Raw genomic sequence first — 6,519 nt, 5'->3', positions numbered from 1 at the left:
AGCCATTGAAATATTTAAATACCCTTGTTTTGCATTTTAGATATATCTTTGAATTCAGGTATTCATTTTGTATAATCTCTCGACTTTTAAGCATTTTTATAATGTAAAGTTGAAAACAGCTTAATAGAACCACAGAATGTTTATTTTAGAATCATTTTCTTATATTCAGAGTGATGAAAGCAAATTGGGAATAAAGCCTTATCCTGCTCAGCTTTACCGAGTTGACTCAGTTGACTCTTGAGTATCTACTACATAAAAAGCCCATTATTATTAAGCAACTCAAGACAGACATGATTTTTACCTTTAATAGCCTAAGATTTCTTGTGGGCCAAAGAATAAATTATTCCAATCAGAAATGGAGGCCTTACCTCATTTGGGCAAAGATTAGTGCCAGCTATTGAAGATTAACTAACAAATTATCGGTTAAGGAATTTAGTTTTTTCTGGATATGTTGTTTTGGTTGTTGAAAACTAAGGTATAATTATAATAGTTATTTTTTGAAGATATGTTTGGCTAGCCATCAGTTAGAAGTTAGAGAGTTTGTCCTAACAGATAAGCTATAACCCTCACATTTTAAAACATGCATAGTGAACAATGAACAAAAACAAATTTTAAATTTTACTAATATAGTAAAGCTGTATATTGTGATTGTTAAAATACTTTTTTTGCCTAGGAGTTCCAGGTGTAAATCCTGGTTCTACATTTCCCAAACCTCAGGTACCTTCTGTAGCCTCTCTAACCTCAATTTTTTTACTTGTAAAATGGGGACATTTAATAGTACCTACCTCAGTGTCGTGAAGACTAAATGAAGTACCACTTGTAAAGAGTTTATTACAGTGCCTGACATATACTTTATGGTTAGTACTGCTAAAATGACTTCTTAAGGTTACCAAAAGGGAAATTCCACAAGCTGACCACCTTTCCTATTGTGACGGTCACTGGTATTTCAGCTGTGATCCTTTGTTGTGTATTTATCCAGACTGAAAGATGTTTTTCTAGTAACCATCTTGCATAGTCTTAGTCTCCCCATTAAATAAACTTTTCCTGCAAACTATGCGGTTTATATTTGTGCTAACTTTGTGGTATTGGTAGCCATTGGTCTGTTCTTTGGCACATAGCTGGCTATCTTTGAGGTTTCTCCAAAACCATAGATGTTTAATGGATACTAATCAGAGTTAGTGCAGCTCGAGATAATCATTCTTTTAGCCAACTGCTTAGTAAATTTTCTGACAAAATACATAGCTGCCTAATTAAAAAAGCTCTGCCTGATGCTGCTGCCTTCCAGGTTGCTACTTACAAAGGGTAGAGGGATGAGTTATGTTAGGTTCTCAGAGCACTTTCTGAAGTGTAGGTTTATTTCACTGTCACAGATTCAGCACTCTGGGTGGGCTACAGTTCGCCATGCCCAGCCTTCTTTATCCCTCCTTAGAACATCTCCCTAGAGAGCATCAGGCCATATCTTAATTTGCTCTTGGTTTAGTTTATGAAGTACTGGAGCCATCTTATACACCTGTGTAAGGAGGCTGGAGATTAAAGTTCAGAATAGCCATGGGTTACACAGTTGTGTAATAACCAGGAGTATAGGGATAACACCAAAGCTATAATACTTTTATAGAAAACTTTGTCATTCTCAAAACCTATGTTGTTACATTTTAAAGACTGCAAGTTTTTCTTTTACCTTAATATTGTAAATAATGACATTAAAAATATAAACATTTTGCAGTAGAGGCCGAACAAGATGACCAAATAGAAACCTCCGCCAATCATTCTCCCCACAGGAACACCAAATTGAACAACAATTCATATAAAAAAGCACTTTCATAAGAAACAAAAATCAGATGAGAGATCATAGTACCTAGTTTTATCACTGAAAGAGGCACTGAAGAGGGATAGGAAAAACCAGTCTTGAATTGCTGATGCCACCACTCCCCCATCCCTTGGCAGCGGCCACATGGTGTGGCAAGAGAATGTGCACTTTGGGGATGAAGAGTGCAGTGATTGTGGGACTCTGCATTAACTCAGTGCTGCCCTGTCACAGCAGAAAGCAACACCAGACAGAACTCAGTGCCCGTGGAGGGAGCATTTAGACCAGCCCCAGCCAGAGGGGAATTGCCTGTCTCAGTGGTCAGAACCTGAATTTTGGCAAGACTTGCCACCACAGGCTGAAGTGCTCTGGGGTCCTAAATAAGCTTGAAAGGCAGTCTAGGCCACAAGGACTGCAATTTCTGGACAACAAGCTGGGCTGGGCGTGGAATCAGTGAACTTGGAAGACACACGACTTAGTGAGAAACCAACCAGGCTGACCAAAGGAGTACTTCTGCCACCTCTCACCCAGTCCCGCACAGCACAACTTGCAGCTCCAGGAGAGACTACTTCCTTTTGAGGAGAGGAGAGGAAAGTAGAGAGGACTTTGTCTTGCAGCTTGGATGCCAGCTCAACCATAGTGCATAGGGCAACAGGCAGAGTCCTGAGGCCCCCATTTCAGGCCCTACCTCCTGGACAACATTTCTAGGCACACTCTGGGCCAGAAGGGAACCCACTGCCTTAAAAGGAAGGACCCAGTCCAGGCAGGATTCATCACCTGCTGACTAAAGAGCTTTTGGGCCCTGAGTAGTGAGCAGTGATAACCAGGCAGTACTCACCATAGGCCTTGGATGCAACTCAGAGATGTGCTGGCTTCAGGTGTGACCCTGCATATTCCCAGCTGTGGTGCCTACAGACAGAGACTCCTGCTTGAAAAAAAAAAGAGAGAGGGAAGAATAAAGGGGACTTTGTCTTGCACTGTAGGTACCAGCTCAGCCACAGTGGAGTAAAGGACCAAGCGGGCTTTTGAGGTCCCTGATTCCAGGCCTTGGCTCTTGGATAGCATTTATGGACCTTCTCTGAGCCAGAGGGGAACCCACTGCCCTGAAGGAAGAGTCCCAGGACTGCCAGCACTCAACACAAGCTGACTGAAGAACACTTGGACCTTGAGTGAACACTGGTAGTAGCCAGGTGGTACTCACTATGGGCCTGGGGTGGTGGTGACCACGGAGAGAGACTCCTCCGCTTGTGGAAAAGGGAGGGAAGAGTGGGAAGAGCTTTGTCTGTGGCTTGGGTGCCAGCTCAGCCACAGTAGAATAGAGCACCAGGTAGATTACTAAGGTTTCCAACTCCAGGCACTGGTTCCCAGATGCTATCTGTGGGCCTGCCTGGGGCCAAAAGGAATTCTGCCACCCTGAATGGAAGGCAACTGATTGTAGGGTCCTAGGGCCTTGAGTGAACATAGGCAATAGCCAGGCAGTGGTTACTGCAGGCCTTGGGCAAGACCCAGTGCTGTGTTAGTTTCAGATCTGATATAGCACTGTCCCAGTGGTGGTGGTGGCCACAGAAGTGCTTGTGTCACCCTTCCCCCAGTTCCAGGCAGCTCAGCACAAAGAAAGAGACTCCATTTATTTGGGAAAAAATAAGGGAAGAGAGTAAGTCTTGCCTGGTAATCTAGAGAATTCTTCTGGATCTTATACAAGACCACCAAGGTGGTACTTTTATGAATCTGCAAGAGCCATAGCATTACTGGGCTTGGGGTACCCCCTAATGCAGATAAGGCTACAGTAACCAAAAAGTTAAATTATGACAACTAAGTCCCTTCAAATACCTGGAAAGCCTTCCCAAGAAGCACAGGTACAAACAAGCCCAGACAGTGAAGATTATAGTAAATACCTAAATCTCATACCTAGACATCAATGAACATCCACAAGCTTCAAAACCATTCAGGAAAACAAGACTCCACCAAACAAACAGAATAAGGCACCAAGGACCAGTCCTGGAGGGATAGAGATATGTGACCTTTCAGACAGAGAAGTCGAAACAGCTGTTTTGAGGAAAATCAGCAAAATTCAAGAAAACAGGAGGAATTCAGAATCCTATCAGATGAATTTAACACACAGACTGAAATATTTAAAAATAATCAAGCAGAAATGCTGGAGCTGAAAAATGTAATTGACATACTAAAGAAACGCATCAGAGTTCTTTAACAGCAGAAATGATCAGACAGAAGAAAGAATTAGTGAGCTTGAAAACAGGCTATTTGAAAATACACGGTCAGAGAAGACAAAATAAAAAGGAATAAAAAAGAATGAAACAAGCCTACAAGATCTAGATAATAGCTTCAAAGGGGCAAATCTAAGAGTTATTGGCCTTAACGAGGAAATACAGAGGGAGATAGAGGTAGAAAGTTTATTCAAAGTGATAATAACAGAGAACTTCCCAAACCTAAAGAAAGATGTCAATATTCAAGTACAAGAAAGTTATAGAACACCAAGCAGATTTAACCCAAATAGGATTACCTCAAGACATTTAATAATCAAACTCTCAAAGATCAAGGATAAAAAATGAATCCTAAAAGCAGCAAGAGAAAAAAATAATTTCAAATGCAGCTCTAATACATCTGGCAGCAGACTTCTCTGTGGATACCTTACAGGCACTGAAGGAAAAAAAAAACAAAACCTTTTATTCTAGAATACTATCCAGCAAAAATATCATTCAAATATGAAGGAGAAATAAAGACTTTCCCACACAAACAAAAGCTGAGGGATTTCATAAACATCAGACCTGTTCTACAAGAAATGCTAAGGAGAGTTCTTCTATTTGAAAGAAAAGAGCATTAATGAGCAATAAGAAATCTGAAGGTACAAAACTTACTGGTAATAGTAAGTATACAGGCAAACAAAATATTATAACACAGTAATCGTGCTGCTCATATCTTGCAGAGAAAGACTTAAGAGCTGAACCAATAAAAAATAATAACTACAACCAGTTTTCAAGACATACACAGTACAATAAGATATAAATAGAAAGAATAAACAGTTTAAAAGTAGGGGGACAAAGTTAATGTGTAGAGTTTTTATCAGTTTTGACTTTTTTGTTTGTTTGTTGGTTTACACAGTTAGTGTTAAGTTGTCATTAGTTTAAAATAATGGGTTATAAGATATTCTTTCCAAGCCTCATAGTAACATCACATAAAAAAATGTACAACAGATACACAAAAAATAAAAAGCCAGAAATTGATACATACTGCCAGAGAAAATCACCTTCACTAAAAGGAAGATGAAAAGGAAGGAAAGAGGAGAAGACCACAAAGCAACCAGAAAACAAATAACAAAATGGCAGGTTAAGTCCTTACTTATCAATAATAACATTGACTGTAAATGGATTTCACTCTCCAATCAAAAGACACAGAATGGTTGAGTGGATTAAAAAAAAAAAAAAAAGACCAAATGATCTGTTGCCTACCAGAAACACACTCCATCTACAAAGATACAGGTAGACTGAAAATATAGGGATGGAAAAAGATATCCCATGCAAATGGAAACCCAAAAAGAGCAAGAGTAGCTATACTTAACTTCAGACAAAATAGATTTTAATATAAAAACTATAAAAGGCTGTCACGAGGTCACAATATGATAAAAGAGTTGATTCAGCAAGAGGATGTAACTATTTTAACTGTATATACACCCAACACTGGAGTACCCAGATATAAATGTTAATAGAGCTAAAAAGAGATAGAACCCAATACAATACTATCTGGAGACTTCAACACTCCACTTTCATCATTGGACAGATTTTCCAGATAGAAAATTAACAAAGAAATATCAGACTTAATCTGCACTATAGACCAAATGGATCTGACACAGAACATTTCATCCAACAGCTGCAGAATACACATTATTTTCCTCAGCACGTGAGTCATTCTCAAGGGTAAACCGTGTGTTAAGCCACCAAACAAGTCTTTAAAACATTCAAAAAATGAAATTATATCATGTATGTTCTCTGATCACAACAGAATAAAATTAGAAATCAGTAACGAGGAATTTTGGAAACTATACAAACACATAGAAATTAAACAATATGTTCCTGAATAACCAGTGGGTCAATGAAGAAATTAAGAAGGAAATATTAAAATGTCTTAAAACAAATGATAATGGTAACACAACATACCAAAACCTATGCAATACAGCAAAAGAAGTACTAAGAGAAAATTTTATAGCTATAGGCACCTATATGAAAAAGTAGAAAAAACTTTAAACAACCTAAAAATGCATCTTAAAGAACTAGAAAAGCAAAAGCAATGCAAACCCAAATTAGTAGAAGAAAATAAATAATAAAGATCAGGGCAGAAATAAATGAAATTGAAATGAAGAAAACAATACAAAAGATCAATGAAATAAAAAGTTGATTTTTTGAAAAGACAAACAAAAGTGACACAGCTTTAGTCTGAATTTTAAGAAAAGAGAGAGAAAACCAAAGTAAGTAAAATCAGAAATGAAAAGAGAGACATTACAATTGACACCACAGAAAGTCAAAGGATCATTAGAGACCACTATGAACAACAGTATGCCAACAAATTGGAAAATCTAGAAAAAATGGACACATTTCTAGACACATACAACCTCCCAGGATTGAACTATGAAGAAATCCAAATCCTGAATTAACCAGTAACAAGTAACAAGATTGAAGCCATAATAAAAAGTCTCCCAGCAA

This window comes from Symphalangus syndactylus, chromosome 11 (genome assembly GCF_028878055.3).
Source record: "Symphalangus syndactylus isolate Jambi chromosome 11, NHGRI_mSymSyn1-v2.1_pri, whole genome shotgun sequence".
Lineage (NCBI taxonomy): Eukaryota > Metazoa > Chordata > Mammalia > Primates > Hylobatidae > Symphalangus > Symphalangus syndactylus.
The sequence above is the reverse complement of the archived record's forward strand: the minus strand, read 5'-3'. Positions refer to the sequence as shown.